The sequence below is a fragment of the Gopherus flavomarginatus genome, chromosome 13 (genome assembly GCF_025201925.1).
Source record: "Gopherus flavomarginatus isolate rGopFla2 chromosome 13, rGopFla2.mat.asm, whole genome shotgun sequence".
Taxonomy (NCBI): Eukaryota; Metazoa; Chordata; order Testudines; family Testudinidae; genus Gopherus; species Gopherus flavomarginatus.
In genome coordinates this window covers 13,207,052-13,227,336 of record NC_066629.1, presented here as the reverse complement: position 1 = coordinate 13,227,336, position 20,285 = coordinate 13,207,052, and the positions used below count along the sequence as shown (strand labels likewise).

The 20,285-nt window shown below is 47.7% G+C and overlaps 1 protein-coding gene and 1 long non-coding RNA gene across 2 annotated transcripts in view; one reads left to right on the top strand and one right to left on the bottom strand.

The window, feature by feature from the left end:
• Positions 1–6,207, bottom strand: part of ST3GAL4 (ST3 beta-galactoside alpha-2,3-sialyltransferase 4) — a 179,993-nt gene extending 173,786 nt beyond the window's left edge. The window contains exon 1 of the mRNA XM_050921690.1: positions 5,992–6,207. The gene's annotated coding sequence lies outside the window, so the exon portion shown is untranslated. The remainder of the gene's footprint in view (positions 1–5,991) is intronic.
• Positions 6,208–8,566: 2,359 nt separating this feature from the next.
• On the top strand, positions 8,567–20,035 carry LOC127033703 (uncharacterized). Its single transcript, XR_007769193.1, has 3 exons — positions 8,567–8,661; positions 17,288–17,481; positions 19,588–20,035. It is a non-coding gene; the product is annotated as an uncharacterized LOC127033703 (long non-coding RNA).
• Positions 20,036–20,285: the final 250 nt, after the last annotated feature.

Genomic DNA, 20,285 nt, shown 5'->3' with positions numbered 1-20,285 from the left:
ACACAGCCCCTGGCATGTAAGCTTCTCCCAGCACGTGAGTGAGCACTTCTGGCCAGCCGCTGCTTGGATTGTGCAACCGAATGACACTAGAAAAAATTTCCAGTGCCAGACACAACCCTAGGAACCTCCATCTTGCAGTGCCCAGTCATGCCCGCTGGACACTGCATGCTTATAAGAGTTTGTCAATTTAACAAAGAAATTGATAGGTACCAGGTTTGTTATCCCAAGGGGAGCCTCTGACACACTTCACACCAAAGGCGCTGCTTCAGATAGAATAAACAAACACATTTACTAACTATGAAAGACAGATTTTAAGTGATTGTAAGTCAAAGCACAATAAGTTGGATTTGGTCAAATAAAATAAAACCAAATGCATTCTAAGCTGATCTTAACACTTTCAGTGCCCTTACAAACTTAGATGCTTCTCACCACAGGCTGGCTGGTGGCCCTTCAGACAGGCTCTCCTCTTTGATCAGCACTTCAGTCACTGGGTGGTGGTGTCTGTAGACTTAGGTGGAAGAGAGAAGAAGAGCACGGCAAATGTCTCTCCCTTTTATCATGTTCTTTCTCTCCTCTTGGCTTTGCCCCCACCCTTCAGAGTCAGGTGAGCATTACCTCATTGCAGTCCCAAACTGGCCAAGGGAAGGGGGGTGACTCAACTGAGAGTCCAACAGATCCTTTGTTGCTGCCAAGGCCAGTGTCTTTTGTTCCTGTGAGGCTGGGCAGGGTTTGTTTCATACACGCCCTGATGACGTGTGAACTGTCCCTCTGTCCCTGGAGAGTTTTGCCTGGGCTTATTTTAAGCCCTAAGGACACATTTTCAGCCTCATAACTATATATATGAAATTACAACCTATAACATTACTATAACAACAATGCTCAGTGCATCATGAGTCTTCCGAAGACACCCGACATGACAAACTTTGCACTGGATACCAATGAATCATATTATAAGGATGAACATGGGGGTGCAGGGTGTTCCCCCGAGACAGTGTTACACCGAGCCCTTAGAAGCCCCCTGCTTCCATTTAGCTAGACAGTTAACCAATCTGTCTGCTCCATTTTCTTTTGGCTCCCTTCCAGTCTCCTCCCAACACCCCTCATCAGGTCTGCCCCTCGCAGATCACATTAGAGCACCCAGAAAAGGGCTGCAAGACTTAGCTGACCAGCTTGGCCTCACAGAGCGTTCCACCATTCAGGCATGCCCAGCTCAGAGCAGCAGGATTGTCCCCTACACCAGTGGTTCTCAACCAGGGGGTTGTATCCCTGGGGGTATGCAGAGGTCTTCCAGCGGGTAGGTCAACCCATCTAGATATTTGCCTAGTTTTACAACAGGCTGCATAAAAAGTACTAGCAAAGTCAGTAGAAACTAAAATTTCATACAGGCAACACCTTGTTTGTATTGCTCTATATACTACACTGAAATGCAAGTACAATATTTATATTCAATTGATTTATTTTATAGTTATATGGTAAAAATGAGAAAGTCAGTATTTTTTCAGTACTAGTGCACTGGGACACTTGTATTTTGATGTCTGATTTTGTAAGCAAGTAAATTTTTAAATGAGGTGAAACTTGGGGGTACGCAAGACAAATCAACCTTCTGGAAGGAGCACTGCAGCCTGGAAAAGTTGAGAGCCACTGATCTACACATCGCAGACTAAATAAAGCCCTGGGCAATGAATGACTAACGTTTAGCAACCCGGATTCTACATCTTACCCCTGGGACACCAATTCCACAGTGTGACTGACTTCGGCATGAGGAAATGGTTCCTCTTCTCCACCCCAGCCAGAGTTTTCCTTCGTTCAGTCTCATCCCATTCCCCTAAGCTCTTCCTTTCCAAAGCACCCTGTGCGATCCCTCTCCTACCCTGTTTAACCAGCATGCATGGCACCTTATGGGCTTGCTAACACACTATGGGTACAGCCAGGCCCTGAAAACCTGCATTATTGAGATCTGGCCCATAGCTTGTGGTTTGTTTTCTTACAAGCAAGAGAGCAGGAGAGAGAACAAGAGGTGGGTGGCTTGGAGCAGGGAGATGCTGGTAGACTGGTCCAGACAGAAAGCAGCAAGCAAGGAGAAGTGGGGGCATGAAGAGGTGGATAATGGAGGCATAAGAGGTTTGAGTCTACCCATGAGTAGGGTCAGAGTTGGAAATCAGGACTGTTATAGGAAGGGACAGCAGCAGCCTGTCACATGGGGCAGCATGAGCTAATGGTTAGAGCACAGGGTGAGGCGACCTGGGCTCCAGACACGGTTCTATTGCTGGGAGACCTTCGGAAGCCACTTTGCTCTCTGTATGCGCAAGATCACATGCGCAAGATCTATACGTGAGATGCTTTGGGAACATCAGACGAGAGGCACTAGATGTGGCCCGTATTCTGAGCATGCAGACTCTGCTCCCCATCCACCACCGAGGTGACGCACATTTGACTCTCTCCTTTGTCAGGAGCCCCTCTCCCTTGGCAGGACTTTCCTGGCGTGAGAGTTACCCAGATCTTTATGCATTGTTCCCAATGCAACGCTGTCGGGGGCAGCCCTTCCGGCCACACTGCAAGTTCCCGTCTCGTCTGCACTCCACAACCACCCCAAGATCGCTTCTCCACCTCACTGCCTCCAAAGCATCTTCCTCCCTGCACATCCCGTTACTCCTCTCCCCTCTTCCCCCCACAACCATCCCACATACTAGCTTGGAGTTCTCACTGTTTGCATCCCTAACCAATTCACCCAGCATCTCTATCCCGCAGCGCCCATCAACGAGCTTTGCCCTGCTGCTTCATCCAAACTATTAGCCCTACATCAGCCAGACTCCTCAGGCAAGTCATTTCCCCTGGAGTTTGTACCACACTGTGCACCACTCAAAGCAATAACAATCCCAAGGGAGACAGCTAACAAAACAAAACCCAACAGTGCCTCCTGCAGGTCCCCGATGGGCACTTTGCATGTCACTACCTGGGTATTCTTTGCTTCCAGCCCATCAGCAGGCGTTGGAGCCATTTAACAGGGCACTTGCTGGTAATGCAGTCAGTAGGTCCATGACTATATAATTCAGGCCAGGACTTCAGGAGAGCCTGAGTGGTGATCCTGTTGGGATCACCACTCAGGCCTGGTCCACACTACAGCGTTAAATCGATTTAAACAGCGTTAAATCGATTTAACACTGTACCCGTCCACACTACAAGGCACTTTAAATTGATTTTAAGGGCTCTTAAAATCGATTTCTGTACTCCTCCCCAACGAGAGGAGTAACCCTAAAATCAATATAACTATATCGATTTAGGTTTAGTGTGGATGGAAATCGAAGTTATTGGTCTCATTCTTTTACTGAGCTACCCAGAGTGCACCGCTCCGGAAATCGATGGTAGCTTAGGACCATGGACGCACACCATTGAATTAATGTGCCCTAGTGTGGACACGTAAAATCGGTTTTATAAAACCGGTTTTAATAATTTCGATTTTATGCTGTAGTGTAGACGTAGCCTCAGGCTCTCCCGAAGTCCTGATGGTAGGTGGTACAGCCAGCCTGGGAGCTAGAGAGGATGACAAAATCTGTCTGCATCCAGCAGCCTCCATAAAACACCCCCTTTATATTCATTACAGCCAGATCCTATCGCTAGGGACACTCCATTGCCCAAACCAATTTTAAGTGTGTTTGTTGAGAGGAAAATGCCGCACTGGACATAGCAGGTGACAGCTAATTGCCTGGGTCCCGACAGGCCGTGTGTTTTTTCAATTGCCCATTAGAGGAAAAACCTGTAGGGCAGCAGAAAGATACTCCCCCATCAGCAATAACAGCAGGTCAAGCCATTCTCAGCAAGGCCACAAAGGTGCCTGAGGAGGAGCAAGCTGGAGCGTGCAGCCTGAATGAGGAAGCCTTCCCTGGCTGCCACATGCCTTTGGTGGGAGGTCGGGACTGCCCGATTGATCAGTCCCGTGTGGGGGCTGTCTACATCACAGGGCAGAGCCTCCAGTTGAATTTAAAAACAAATACAAACCCTTGGCCCTGACGGTAACCTCACAAGGAGGTGACCTACTTCCCCTTCCTTCTCGTTTCTCTTCACCTCCGGACTCCACTCACAAACCATTTCCCCCATCAGTTCAGTCCCAGGAGCCGCACACATGCCCGAGCAGACTCAGCAGGAGAGTGGGACTCAGGACACCTGGGTTCCATTCCCAGCTGGTACTGGTTTGCTGCTTGGCCTTGACCACTGCACCAGATGCCCCACAGGGGAAGGGACCATTATGCCCTTGTGCCAAGCAAAAAAGCGCTATAGAAGCACAGTGGCCTATTAGGCAAGGAAACCTCTCAGGAGCAGCAGTTAGAGGCGGTTCTGAGAAGGGTGGAGGCCTTGTAAAGGAAGCTGGTTTGATTTACAAACCAATCATGCTTAGTGTTTGCTACTATGTTATCGGTACATTCCAAACACACATGCATCAGTGCTCCCAAAATAGGGAGCCACGGAGGGAGGCAAGACAGATTAGCTCATGTCGCCAAGAAGTCAGCAGGTTGCTGTGCTGGACTGTGATTGGTGGTGTGGGAGGATTCTAATGCACATACACCGGGTTGAATCCTCGCACGGTTATACACACAGCTGTGTGCCTGCACTGAATCGAGTCCATTCAAACCTCCTCCCAGATGGTCTGAAACCTAAGTTCGCCATGCCCTCTTCCTGACAAACTCATCCCACGCAAGACCCCAAGGGACAACTTTGGATACTTTCTTCTTCCCCACCCACATCCCAAGATTTCTGTATGTCCAATGGCTCTTAAGGGTTTCTCCTGCAGTGGAGCATTTAGAGATCATTTATGCATGCGCATTACAGTGACCTGAACCCTTGGCAGAGACACTCCTTTGCTACAGCAACAAGTAAACAGGAAGAAACTAAAAAGCAAATGCCAAATTGTATTTGCAGCAGCGCCTACACCACAAAACCCAAGTGCGACTATTAGATACACTTCAAGGTGTGACACATTTAGAAAGACAAGGTGGGGGAGCTGACATCTTTTACTGGACCAACTTCTGTTGGTGAGAGAGACAAGCTTTCAAGCTACATAGAGCTCTTCTTCAGGTCACATTTAGAGGCACCCAAATTAATCTCTGTCCTGGTTTTAGAGTTCCTTTTCCCTGATAAGCACTGATCTACAAAACCAATGCAAAACCTGCTTAAATAATAACATTGATCTATTGCCAATATTTTAATCCAGCCAGATCCAGGTTTTTTTGAGTGCCAGAACCTAACGAAAACCAAACTCGTGTGTCTGTCCGTCCCCATCCATCCATCCCATTCCTGTGATTTTCTTTTGGCAATAAGTTCCACCAACACAGCATTCATTTAGGTGTTGTCACAGGCCTTCTACTAGCTCTCCCATGATACCTTAACGTCAGATTCAGAACCACTAGGAGCTCTTTCCCTCACCAAGCAGCCAGCGATGTGCAGATTAAACACATGCCAATACATCACCCTTTCTGAGTCTCATCTTTTCCAAGTCTGAAGTTTGGTGGTGGCTGTTTATTTATCCACTGCGCCCCCCCAAGAAGTCTAGATAACCAGTTACCGCAAACGAGCCCATCGAAAAGACCTGCAGTATTCCTCACCAGATCCTTCTAGTCTTAAAATCAGAAAAGCAGAGAGAGAGAGGATGGGGTCCAAGTTCAAACACATCCAGAATATCTCAGGCACAAGAGGATTCTGGATCAGCGGTGGACAAGCCCGTCCTCCGGGGAGCCCAGTTTATGGTCCTCTTTTGTTGCAGCCTTTAAATACGCTTTAATTTTATTTTTAGCTCAGGAGCAAACCAAAACAAAAGCCCCTTCTGGCTTTGCCCCAGGCAGCATGTCAATTACACACACACACACCCCAGGGCTGCAGCCAGAGGAATGCAATTGACCAACTTCCCCCTTTAAAACGACTAGAGCTTGGGGTGGGTTCGGATACAGGGACACACACGCACCCCCCTCCTGCCCAGGTCTGCTCAGCTCCTAAACTCACCATCAAGCAGCCATCCGGGTGCCGAGGCGGAGGGGGTTTCCGATCCGCTATTTGCTGGCCAAAGCCGTCTGCAAAGGGAAGGAAGGATTGTAATCCGGATGGTGCGGGGAGGGTGCTGCCGGGCTCCCCGGAGGACGGGCTGCCGAACGGAGCCGCTTTGCAAGGAAGGGAAGGATGCGAAATAATGGCACGATGTAAAGTTAGCATGAGCTGGAAAGAGAGGAGTGTGGATTGGGGAAAACAGAGTAGGTCGGTCCGCCCCTGCTGACCACGCTTGCGCAAAGAGCAGCTGGCAGCCCAGGCCAGCTGTGTGTGTGTGATGGGGTGGGGGGAGCAGGAGGGGGATGCCAGGAGGAGGTGGGGGAAGGGGGTTGATCCCGGGGAGGTTGGAGCACAGAAGGGTTCCCTCCCCCATCATCTCCTGCTGCTGTGCTGGGTGCATGAATGAACAGTAGGCGCCCAGGGAAAGGGCTGCTCCTAGGATAAGAATAGTCCCATTCATAACTGTCTCCCTTTCCCAAGGTCTCTGTTTACCTCTCTCCCAAGAGAGCCGGGGGGGAGGGTGTGCTGATTTTGTTTCCCTGCTTTGGGGTTGGAAAAAAAAAAAAGATAAATCTTTAAAGTGCCTCTGATATGAAGAGGGGGGTGGGGCTCACAGAAATCCTCTGCTCTGAGGCCTGTCTCTTTGTTTCCCTATGTCCTTCTCCCCTCCCCCCACCCACCCTCGCCCCCCGAGATACAGGCCCCTCCAAGGAGACAGCCCTGGTTGCATGCAATCTCTTAGTGCAGCTCAGCCTGGGGGCAGTTCACCAGGGAAAAGCATCTCCTCCTCTACCACCCAGCTGCACTCCTGCCCCCCTCTGGCAACCCTGTTGCTCCCTTGCCGCTGTTCTGGAAGAGCCCATGGGGGTCTGGCACTGGCCTGACATGTGAAGGCATAGGCCCTACGGTGGGCAGTTTGCAGTCTAAAATTAGGGCTAAGCAGCAGGAGAGGAAGTTGCCTGAGCTGCCCTTGTATAACAAGCCCTCCACAAAGAGCCTAAAATTCAAGGGCAGCTCTGATGGTCTCCCCCTGGCTCCAGGATCTCAGTGCACTTCACTGCTTCATGGGCCCCACACTGAGATCAATGAGGTTCTTTATCCCCATTGTACAGAGGGATAAACTGAGGCACACAAAAGCACAAGGTCTTGGCCAAAGCCACAAGGTAAGTGCAAAGCTGCTGGGGGGAGGTATTTGCTAAAAGGGTTCCCCCATGTCTGCACCTGAAGAGCTCCCATCCTTGCTCACCTAAAGAGGGGAGTTGTCCTGGAGAGCTCAGTGAGGAATGATGGTCCATCAGTGGGACACCAGGATACAGTTCTCTGCTCCACCACAGCTTTCCCTGCTTGAGCCTGGGCAAATCTCTTTGGCTCAAATTCACACAGGTATTTAAGCTCCTAACTTCATGGAAACCAATGGGAGTTAGATGCTTAAATACCTTTGAGGATCTGTTCCCCATCCGTACAATGGGGATAATAGCACTGCCCTACCGCACAAGGTTATGGTGAGGTGCTCAGATACTACGCTCACGGGGGCCAGATAGGTACCTTAGAGAGATCAGGGAGCAGTTTCTTTCCGAGAGATTTCTCAATGTCCAAGGAACAAGTTCCAGGTGGGGGGCCTTGCATAGAGCCCAGCCAGCGAGGCAGTGACTCAGAGAACTGGCTGAGTTCTAAGGCAGCACTGATGGATGGGAAGCTGGCAGAGAAAGCATTCTTCATCGGGGATTTATCCTGCAGTGACCTTCTCCGTGACCCGTTCGCCATTGATGAATGAAACTGTGGGTATAACTACTGGTACCATGAAACCAACTAACCAGTCTGATCTGGCTTCCGGGCCTGTCTAATATCCCTCCTTCTGACAAATCCTTGTGCAGAGTTTGCTCCTTATGTTGCAAGACATGCCACATCTACCCCAGGTTAAAGATGTGCCTAACACACCAATCTACCATTTTAGCCCAAGCCATCCCTGTTTGGACAATTCCTTTAACGAGACTCAATGTCATCTCCAGGTGCCATAGGAGCCAATGCTCATCTTACGACAGATCCAACAGCCCAGCCCGCAGGTTTTGACCTTCCGCCCCATCTGTGGGCCAAGCTTAATCTCTTGAAATGTAGAGTGATCAGATGCGCTGCAAATGACTGTAAGTGGGACTTTCACAACTCTCCCTTTTGCTGCTGTGGCCAGTCAGAAGATGCAGGCCACCTACTCGCAGGCTGCACCCATTGGGCTGAGGTGCCTGGTTCCCCCATGGACTTGCACAGTGCTCTTCCCTCAGCAACCGAAGGGCCAAGACTCAGACCTATGTGTCCAATGACAACCAGCTTCATTGACAAACCTAGCAACAGTCACTGGAATGGTTATGATTAGCAGGGTCAATAAAACAAAAGTTATCATATCAGTACTTTAGAAAGATAATAGAGCAAATAATCAAGCAACCAATTTGCAAACACCTAGAAGATAATAAGGTGATACGTACCAGTCAGCATACTAATGGCTTTCTTTGACAGGGCAACAAACCTTGTGAATATGCAGAAATGGTAGACGTGGTATATCTTGACTTTAGTAAGGGATTTGATACTGTCCTGCATGACCTTCTCATAAACAAACCCAGATGGAGCTACAATAAGGTGGGTGCATAAGTAATTGGAAAATTGTTCCCAGAGAGTAGTTATCAGTGGTTCATAGTCAAGCTGGAAGGGAATAACAAGTGGGGTCCCACAGGAATCAGTTTTGGGTCCAGCGCCGACTCCGTGGGTGCTCCAGGGCTGGAGCACCCACGGGGAAAAATTTGTGGGTGCTCTGCACCCACTAATTGCCAAGCTCTCCTCACCCCCTGCCTCTCCTCACCCCCTACCCCTCCTCCCCTGAGTATGCTGCATCCTCGCTCCTTTGCCTACGTCCCAGCACTTCCCAGCCGGCCACCACCAAACAGCACGCTCCAGGAGGGAGGGGGAGAAGTGGGAATCTGGCATGCTCAGGGGCGGAGGCAGGACCGGGGCGGGAATTTGGGGAAGGGGCTGGAATGGGGGCAGGGGAGAGGTGGAGTGGGAGCAAGGCAATGGGCAGAGGGGGGTCAAGCACCCACGGGAAAGAGGGGAAGTCAGTGCCTATGTCCAGTTCTGTTCAATATCTTCATCAGTTATTTAGCTAATGGCATGGAGAGTACACTTATAAAGTTTGTGGATGATACCAAGTTGTGAGGGGAGGGTTTGCAAGTGCTTTGGAGAATAGGATTAAAATTCAAAATGCTCTGGACAAACTGGAGAAATGGTCTGAAGTAAATAGGAAATTTGTGAAATCAACAAGGGCAAATAGGAAGGAACAATCCATTGCACACATACAAATGGGAAATGACTGCCTAGGAAAGAGGACTGCAGAAAGGGATCTGGCGGTCATAGTGGATAAAAGAGTAAATATAAGTCAACAGTGTAAGACTTGCAAAAAAAGCAAACATCATTCTGAGATATATTAGCAGGAGTGTTGTAAGCAAGACACAAGAAGTAATTCTTCCGCTGTACTCTGTGCTGATTAGGCCTCAACTGGAGTATTGTGTCCAGTTCTGGGTACCGCATTTCAGGAAAGATGTGGACAAACTGGAGAAAGTCCAGAGAAGAGCAACAGAAATGATTAAAGGTCTAGAAAACACGATGTATAAGGGAAGATTGAAAAAACTGGGTTTGTGTAGTCTAGAGAAGAGAAGACTGAGAGGGGACATAATAGTTTTCAAGTACATAAAAGGTTCTTACAAGGAGGGAGAAAAATTGTTCTTCTTAACCTCTGAGGCTCAGACAAGAAGCAATGGGCTTAAATTGCAGCAATGGCAGTTTAAGTTGGACATTAGGAAAAACTTCCTGTCAAGAGTGGTTAAGCACTGGAATAAAGTGCCCAGGAGGTTGTGGAATCTCCCTCATTGGAGATCTTTAAGAACAGGTTAGACAAACAGCGTTTAGGGATGGTCTAGATGATACTTAGTTCTGCCACAAGTGCAGGGGAACTGAGAGATGATCCTGAGCTGCAGCGCCCCTGCCATTCCAGTTCTGAGCTTCCCGTCAGCAGAGACCACAAGTCAAGTGGAATTATGCCAAGTGGTCTGTTGTTTCTGGGATGGTTACTCATAGGGATGGTCTCACAACCAGCTCCTGTGGCCAGCATCAGCAGCTCTTCCTGATCGTCTCTACTTTATAAAGTTTCCACTCCCTAGAGTAAGAGAAGGTGCCGTCTCCTGTGGGCTGCTATATCAGTGACCACAGTGCCTCTGTCAAGCACAGTAATATCTATGTGACTTCTGCTAAAGCTAGGGCTTTATCCATTAAGCTACTTATTCCCCATGTCTGGTATTTCAGCATAGCTGGTACTAGGGTTTTCTTTGTGGCAAGAAGTGAGGTGACGGGAGGGATGACTCAGTGGTTTGAGCATTGGCCTGCCAAACCCAGTGTTATAAGCTCAATCCTTGAGGGGGCCATTTAGGGAACTGGGGTAAAAATCTGTCTGGGGATTAGTCCTGCTTTGAGCAGGGGGCTGGACTAGATGATCTCATGTGGTCCCTTCCAACCCACGTATTCTATGAATAAGTGAGGCAACAGGTTGGCCTCATCCATGGCAACAAGCGAACTACAGCTGTAACAAGATCCAGTGGTAATAAATGGGCCCCCAATCCCACATGGGGAGTTAGGACCCATCTGAATGGTGTCCAGAGCCAAATATTTAGTTGCTTGGGTTCCTCACTGGCAACTTTTGTGGTGCCTGAAAATAACAACACTCAATACAATTATAAGCATGACACTTCCTCTACCAGGGGTATTTCTCCATACAAAAATACGAGATCAAAAGAGCAGACAGCTTGCAAAGGTGAGCATGTAAAAACAAAACAACTCCAGGAAGTTCCAAAGCCCAGGTAACCTTATCTCCACCCCTCCTGTGTCTGCAATGCAACACCATTTATAAATGGCATGAGCACGTACCATTATTTCTGCAGCTCTGGCTCACTCAGGGTGCATTTGGCCCCCATAGAGAAGGTCAGCACTGAGCCTATGTATGGACACCATCACCATGGCTAAGCCCAGAGTGAAAGTGCTCAGTCTGTTGCTACTGTAGGAGTACAGTGCTAATGCTCAGTGCCACCCTCACGGCTCTGCCAGCAGCTCCTCCCAGAGGCTGCAGTGGCAGCAGCAGCTGCTGATTGGTTGGGAGGTAGCCTGGCTTAGTGGATAGCACACTAGCTTGGGACCCAGGCGTCCTGAATTCTATTCCTGGCTCTGCTGCAGCACGACCTTGGGCAAGTCATGGCCCTGCTCTGTGCCTCAGTTTCCCCACCTGTAAAATGATGTTGACCTCATGTATTAAATGCTTTTAGATCTACTGGTGAAAAGTGCCAGCTGATGGTGCTATTCTCCCTCACTCTGCTCTGTGCAGGGGCAGGCATCTTTAACCCATCGCAGAACCACAGCTCCATGGCTCTTACCCAAAGACCAATCCCTCCGTGTCTCTTCGGTGTCCTAGCTGCCAACTCTTGTGAGGAGGATAAAATGCAAGTGCTCTGGATTGCTGGTTAGCCCTGAGGAGGTAATACAGCTCTGCAGTTTAATCTGGACACAGGATTCTTCTTTTCCTGCTCTGAACTGTTGCGCAGAGAGTTCTGCATATCCCCGCCCTACCTCACCCGGGCAGTCTGAGGTTTAATTAAGAAATTTTGGGAAAGATCCTCAGATGGAAGGAGTGTTGTATCTGATCATTCCAGTCTCCCCAGAGACCCTGACACACCTGATTCTCACTGGAGTTAGCCCTGGAAATAGCCATTTGTCTATGGCGTTGACATCTGCCACGAGACCACACGACAAGGGAAGCCGCAGCTCAGTTCAACAGACTGACATCTGAGGAGATAAAAAAAACAAAAACCCTGACCCTTGTCCTTTGAACTCAATGCAGAAACTCGCCAGGGGGAGAGAATTGGCAAAAGATTAAAAGAAATTCCAGGCAGGAGAGATGTGGGAAAGGGTCCGTCATGAATCCAGGAGCATTGAGGGAATTCTACACAAATATTGTGCGACTTCCAAATTGTAGAGGGGACACTGAAAACAAGGCAGCAAAGTCCAAGCAACAATGGAAGCAGACAGTGCAGCCTGCAAGGGTGATTCTGAGCAGATCAGGAAATCTAGGTTAATCTGATATGCTAATGCTAATTCTTGGTCAGATATTTTGTCCTTCTTCCCTGGAATAATCCGATTTGCAGGTGTGATACAGTGTAAAATAACTGTGGCAATATAAGCAACAGCAATTCATAAATGTATCAGATACTCCATAGCCCAAACCGTGGTAGTGTCACCAAGAGCGGAATGTGATGCTTTTAAATTTTGAGCTGGGAAATGCCAGTTCAGAGCAATGACTATGGGACGTCATATACAGAAAGAAAAAAAATCACTCGTGTAGCAATGTGCACAACACTTTACAAGTAGAGAGCAACACCCATTCCCTGCCCTTAAGAGCTTAAATCCTGTTGGCGGATGCTTGGGAAAGCCTAAAAAGAAGACATTGGAGTAAATTTGCTAGTTGCATTCATATGTTCTATGATAATATATGGAGGTATACCTATCTCACAGAGCTGGAAGGGACCCTGAAAAGTCATGGAGTCCAGCCCCCTTGCCTTTACTAGGCAGGACCAAGTACTGATTTTGCCCCAGATCCCTAAGTGGACCCCTCAAGGATTGAGCTCACAACTCTGGGTTTAGGAGGCCAATGCTCAAACCACTAAGCTAGCCCTCCCCCTGACTTCTCTATAGTATCCAACTCAACCTGTAGTTCTACTCCCAAGAGCGACTGTAGACTGGCATCCTCATGGTAACCTGCTCCAAGGGCCGTGCCTTCAGCCCCCTTAATTAGTCAGAGCTTTGATCGTTTTCAGAGGCAGCAGGATTCACACACCTTCCAAAACTGGATCTTTGGATGTTGTCATTACCCATCGAAACGTTCAAATCCTTCAAAGCCCATATCCCACCACATTATCTTGTGGTAGTGGTGAGATCCACTGTGTGAAATAATAGTGCCTTCTATCAGGACAAAGTCTGCTGCCTTCCAAGGCCACATAATAGGTTAGCTTGCGGAGATCCAGACGAGGAGCCGGCGATGATTGCACTACACTTGACTGGGGTGGAGGGACAAGGCATCATGCTAAGGGGAAAATGGCAGAGCAGTATACGGGAGGGGATGCGTGCACGGAAAACAAAACAGCTTTGACTGAGTGGGAAAGGTGACCAATAGCCGAACATGCCAGTGAACCTCAGAGGCCAGTTGTACTTATCATTGCTGGAGGATGCGTGCCAGTTTCTGGGGGCTCAGGCAGGATAGAAGCTAGTCCCTCGTGGAGATGTTAAGCAGGGACTGTGTTAAGATGGCATGGTTTCTCTTCTCATTTGTTGCCTGCTGTGCTTTTCCTCATTCTGCATTGATTGCCTCTGAATGCTATTACCCGGGGGCTTGTTATGAAGCAATCTGTTGGAGACAACACTCCCTGTTTGCTGTCAGAGAGCTTCCCACTTATGCCCTGCAAGGATGATTTAGTGCTTCCTCTGCTTGGCTTTCCACCATGTTTCACACCTGCACTTGTCTTGAAATCAAAATGGATTGGCTGCTGGCCCAGCTACAGAAGTCAGGCGAGGCAGCCTTGGTTATATACAGGTGAGCCTGGAGTCATGACCAGTCAGCAAGGTACTTTTGGGAATGCCTAAATGGCGGTTTAGATGAACGCCCACACAGCTTCTATCCGAATTGGCAATTTTTGGTTCTTGCTCAGCCGGCATAACAACAGTAATGATTTTACACTGCTATTCTTATTTACTACTGGGTCCACTGCCATGTTGCCCGAGGGCCTGTATAGCTTCTTTCATCCTACGGTGTTCGCAAGATACGTCATCCAGCACTGCCCAGTGAAGTCAGCTCTGGGGTGGAGACTGGGTTGCCCCCCATATCAGCACACTTCTGGCTGTAGGGGAGAGGAGAATGGGGGATGTTTGGCCAGGATGCCGTAGGGAGCAGCCCCGATTTTAGGATCTCTAAGGCCTGATTTTCCAAATGGGTGGGTGTGTGTGTGTGTGTGTGTGTGTGTGTGTGTGTGTGTGTGTGTGTGTGTGTGTGTGTGTGTGTGTGTGTGTGTGTGTGTACACGTAATAACACAATGTCTCGGCCAATATGTGATACTGCAGAGCATTTGGAAGCCCAGCATGCATCCGACGAAGTGGGTATTCACCCATAAAAGCTCATGTTTCAATACATCTGTTAGTCTATAAGGTGCCACAGGACTCTTTGCTACTTTCACTCGGTTACAGTCAGCCAGGGATTTTGCTATCCATCTTGACAAGAGTACTGCTATTTCAAATTGTGCAATACTGTTGTTTTATGGGAGATATAGAGGTCTTTATGGAAGATTTGCTGTGTTGTTTGACTTTACCAAGAAATACAACAGGAGCACAGATATTTGAAGCACTGCATGACTGCGTAGTCGGAAAATACAAATTGGACTGGGCAAATTGCAAGGGAATTACAAGTGATGGTGTAGCAAATATGACAGGTAGAAATAGCAGAGGTGTGAAAAAAGACCTAAGGCAGGTGGTAATGATGTTTGAAATCACGGTTTCATTCACCGCGACGCTTTGGTGTCCAAGAGTACTTCCCCTGATCTTATGGCAGTGCTGAAGGAAGTAGTGAAAACTGTCACTTTTCAGAGAAAGCTCACTGAACAGGAGGCTTTTGGAAGCGCTCTGGTCAGAAGTGCAAGCAGAGCACATTCATTTACTGGTTCACACTGAACTCCAGCGGCTGTCATGGGGCAGGGCGCTTACAAGGGTGTTTGAACTCAGGAAAGGAGATTTACACCCCAGTTTGCCACCCACTAACTTTCTACTAGAGTCTAGACAAGCCCTCAGCAAAAGAACAGGTACGAGTATGTGTAACAGTGCCACCTGGTGACTCCTGCCAGAACAAACTTTGTATTTGTAAGGTCTTATTCAAAAAGACGCACACGCGAAAAGCTGCTTAGGTTTTGATCCAGCTGCTTCAGAAGCATAAATTGAATTAACCCGGCCAGGATTTAAACCTGTGCTTCTAGCATCTATCTGAAGCATGGAGGTATCTCCTCTAGGGGGAGGGAGACGGAAGCTGGATGGCTTCGCTTTTTCCCCTTGGAGAGGGGAAAGGAGGCAGGATACAGATCATACTGGCCCCTCCTAAAGGAAAGTCCCCTGTTGGGGCGTAGGGTTTGCAAGTCGGGAAGGACCAGTTGCATCATATCTCATATGATGTTCCAAACAGATCGTACAGCACCAGAGTGGTTGTTCCTGAGCCCAGACAGCACCTTCACTGCACTTCAAGAGCATTAAACAAGCCTCACAACGCCCGCTTTCAGCAATGTGACTACACATCTCTTGTGTGTCTTCTCCCCTCTCCCGGGAGCAGTTTGCGCAGGGGAGGGTTTTGTTTTGATTCACACTCTGTTGCAGTTCTCGGCTGCTGCCAGGCACCTCCAACTGGGCTGGCACTGCAAAGTCCTAAGGGCCCCCCCTTCCCGTCCGCCGGAGTGATACCAAATTTGCTGAACAGGCCTTTTGTGTTGATAGGTATGGGGCACTTGGCTCCCACTTCCTGAGTCTCTTGCGAATGTTCTCAGATTCCCTAGCCCTGAAGGGCTGGAGGTCAGGAGCACAGGATGCAACAAGATGGATGCAATAGGGTCACAGGAGCAACAAGAGGGAAAACAGTGGGGGAATCTGCTCAACATCATAGCTGTCTATACACAAATACAAGGAGTATGGGAGATGAACAGGAAGACTGGAAGTCTTAGTCCATAAAACTAAATTATAACTTAATTGCTATCACAGAGACTTTATGGGGTAGATCTCATGCCTGGAGGGTTATAACCTGTTCAGGAAGGACAGGCAGGGGAAAAAGGGGGAGGAGATGTTTCATTATACATCAAGAATTCATTATACATCAAGAGGTCCAGAAGAGGGGGAGAGGCAGACCAGCTGAAATTCTCTGGGTAAAGATAAAAAGGCAGGGGGGCAGGTGGGACATGAAGTAACCAGCTTAATCTGCAGCAGGGGTGATTTAGGTTAGATACTGGGAAAATCATTCTAACTCTAGAAGTAATTAAGTACTGGGAAAGTATACCGATAGTTAAGGACTGGAATACTTTACCAAGAGAGGTTCTGGAATGTCAATGGAGTATTTTAAGAAGTTAGACAAACACATGTCAGGGATGGTCTAGGTTAACTTAGTCCTGCCTCTGCGCAGGGGAGTGGGCTCGATGACCTCCTAAGGTTCCCTCCAGACCCTCATTTCTATGATCCTATGACTTATGCCCAGCTATATCACGTTGCTGAAGGGGAGGTGAAGGCATGAATAACTAAGATCAGCTAATTGCCAGTATGGGATGGAGTGTCTTAGCTGATCAGAGATGGTAGAAAGGATTGCTCATGGATGGTGCTATGTGAGAGCTTAGGTTCATCAAGAAATCCAGGAGCATGCCTGAACTATGGACTGAATTAATCAGTGGTGCGTGTGTACCTTCAACCAACATACCATGACTGAAAACTCTTTAAAACTGCTGTCCTTTGCCCACCAGCATCACCTCTGTCTTGCTTGGGTTCAGCATCAACCAGCTGTTTGTCATCCATGAACTGATCTCATCTGAGCACTGGACCATCTTGGTGGTAGTGTTGTGGTTGTATGTGGTGAAGGAGAGGTAGAGCCGCGTGTCACCTTCATACTGTTGGCACCCGAGTCCATGTCATCTGTGATAGATGTTGAATAGGACCGAAGAAAGAATTGTTTCTTGTGGCACTCCACAAGAGAGGGATCTAGTGGTGGAGGTGGAGAACTAGGGGCCAGCAAATGAAATTAATGGACAGCAGGTTTAAAACAAATAAAAGGAAGTTCTTCTTCACACAGCACACAGTCAACCTGCGGAACTCCTTGCCTCAAGAGGTTGTGAATGCTAGGACTATAACAGGGTTTAAAAGAGAACTAGATAAATTCATGGAAGTTAAGTCCATTAATGGCTTTTAGCCAGGATGGGTAAGGAATGCTGTCCCTAGCCTCTGCTTGTCAGAGGGTGGAGCTGGATGGCAGGAGAGAGATCACTTGATCATTACCTGTTAGGTTCACTCCCTCTGGGCCACCTGGCATTGGCCACTGTCGGTAAACAGGATACTGGGCTGGATGGACCTTTGGTATGACCCAGTATGGCCGTTCTTACCTTCCTAGGTGCAGTTTTCCATCACTACTCATTGGGTGCGTTCCTCCAGGAAGGACTCAAACCATTTTAGCATGCTATCCTGAAACCCTGCCACCTCTCTCAGATGAGCCAGCAAATTCTTATGGTTGACAATGCTGCAGAGAGTCCAGGAGGTTCTGTTGTGAAAGGCTGATGGTTCTTTTTTCTACCCCTTCAAAAACAGGTGAGTGGATTTTGCTTTGTCACCTTCAAAATGTTTTCCTTGGAGGTGAGACCGGGCATAGGAATTCTCAGCAGAAAAGGAGAATTTCTGTAAAAACAGGGAGTTATAAAGACTGCCTGAAGCTAGCCTTAACTAAGCAGCATTGGTCTGCTAAACCTAGGGTTGGGAGCTCAATCCTTGAGGGCTCTGGGGAAAAAAATCTGTCTGGGTATTGGTCCTGCTTTGTGCAGGGGGTTGGACTAGATGACCTCCTGAGGTCCCTTCCAACCCTGATATTCTATGAACAACTCTCTATGTTTGATAGCAGAAGCAATTATAATTACCTATAATAATTCTAATAGATGGTGCATTTTAAAAAATCATTGTCATGACAGACTGTGATCCATTATTTAGAAAACCTGTACAAAGATTACCTTTACATTGAAAATACATATTTTTAAATATATTTGTTGTGCTAGTTGATTGCCAGTAGCAATCTTGATAAAGTCAGTCGTTTCTAACTAATCCACACTTGCTCTAATATTTAATTTACAAAGCACACAAAGGAAAGATTTGCCAGTTAGATTAATTCAGCACGATCACAGAGAAGTAATTTAAAGAGAGAGAAAACATCTGAAAAATGAATTCATAATAAGCACCATCTCACTGCCTTTAAAGCTATCTATCCCAGCCATACAAGAGGAGTTCACCATAATAAAACTGCTTAAAAATTAAAATGTTCAATCTGACTCCGATTAATACAATGCTATTTTTCCCCCCTCCACTCATGATTTTGAATTCCTTCTGAACGGCCGCCCTGATGGAGGTTAGCTAGGGCCGACCGATGGAAATTGCATTTTGTTTCAGTTGTGTGTGAGCTTTGAAATATAGAAAACATGCAGCCGGGCTTATTGTACGTGGCAGGAATAAATGGTCTTGGGTTTTAGTGGGGTTTTACCATTTCTGCCACATAAAGTGTGGACAAAGACACAAAAGAAAGAGCCAGTGTTCCTAACTTAATTCTGTCCCCTTCAGCGGTGAGGTTTCCCCTCCGTTGCAATTGGATACAGGACTCTTCACTTCCTATCCCAAACTTTTATTCAGTGCTGCTGTGCACCGTTAAACAAAGGCTGTGCATGACATGACTGCAAAGGCCTTTGGAAACCTGCAGCATGCTACATAAATTTAAGGGGTTATTAGGTGAAAATCAGAGACGTGGAACGAGCAGCTCTTACTTTCTCCGGTTTCCATTGGTGTTTCCACAGTGTAGTTGTCCCAGAGTGCAGTAAAACAGATTAGCAGCCTAGGGCATTCCTTTCTTTCCAGCTGGCCCCCAAGAAACCCCTTGGGGCTATCAGCAGGTAAAATGGATGCTGTGTCAAATTGAAATTTCAGGATGAATTTCAGATAGACAGAATGAAATTTCCTAACTAGGAACTTGGCCAGAACACCGCTAGCGCCCTGACTCTTGTGAAAAATGCCAAGGGACCTTTAATGATCACTATCAGTCAGGCACCTCCATCTGCACTGCACCTCTTACCCCCATGCCAAAATAGCAGTATTATTGATTTGTATTGGAGTGGCATCTAGAGGCACTAGGCCCATTGTGCTCGGTGCTGTACAAACATAGCATTAGGCTGCAACGTGCTAATGCCTGCCAGCATGGATCCAATACAATCACCGCCCTCATTAAAGCCAGTGGGTGCCAAGCGCTCTCTTTTAGGCTGAGCAGAAGGAGCAGTTAAGCCCTGTTATGTTGTGAAAAGAGCTGGAGGTTGTGGGGATACAGCCCAAAGAGCTAGGCCCCATGGCAAGTCAGAATTAAGCCATGGTGACTGAGGGGTTTCTCTGGTTGCCAAGGCAGAGATGAGGCTGTGCGTGTTGGAGGCAGGAAGCCATGAGATGGAGTTGTAAGTGTGATCCTGAAAGGAAACAGAGAGACAAAGCTTCTTGGGCACAGAGCTTGTTGGAGGAGCAGATCTGTGGATTTCTGAGCAAGGAAACTGCTTGCTGCTGTTTGTTTCTACTGTGTTCAGAGAAACAGGACTTTATGCCTATTCTTTGTAAATAAATGATGTTATACCAGATTGAGGCCTCATTTGGATCTTCGACTTTTCTTCCTACCAGAAACAACCTCGAAAGGCCCTGAATTCTAGCTACCTGCTCAGGCTGAAGAGGCAAACACTATAACAAAAACCTCTTATGAGGTTTAACAGGACTCCAGCTTGGGGTGACTCGGCTGAAGGAAAAAGAAGTGGGGGGATCGAGAGCAAAGAAATAACGTGTTGATATTTGTTAAATGGCACGAGAGCCATCTGCTGTGTCTTGGAGTCTCTCATCAGAATGCTGCCATCTCCAGAGATGCTGTGTCTGCTGAAGTTCTGCATCCATTTGCGCATTGGGAGGTGCTACTGGAGAAAAATAAGTTTGTGGATATTTCAGCATCATGCAGATGCTATATTTCTTATACAGAGGCACACTGTACAGGCTATCTATAGGGCATACCAAAGACCTGCTACAGTATTTAATAAACATAGTTTGTTCCTGCCAATAGCTGCCTGTTCTGCATGGCCGACACTCACTGAGTGTGGCTTGATCTCGCTCCTTCTTGGCAATGTGAGTCCGTTGGTAACGCAGGCAACAATTGCAGTGTTTCACAGACTGCAGGGCCAGAAGGAATCACTGGGATCTTCTAGTCAGGCCTGAGAACTTCTCCGAAAAGGGAAACCAGAGTATCCCCGGGAAGACAATTTTAACAAGCTCCATTTTTTATACACAATACATTTTGAACTTTGACAAATGAAGTTTGACAAATACATTTGAAA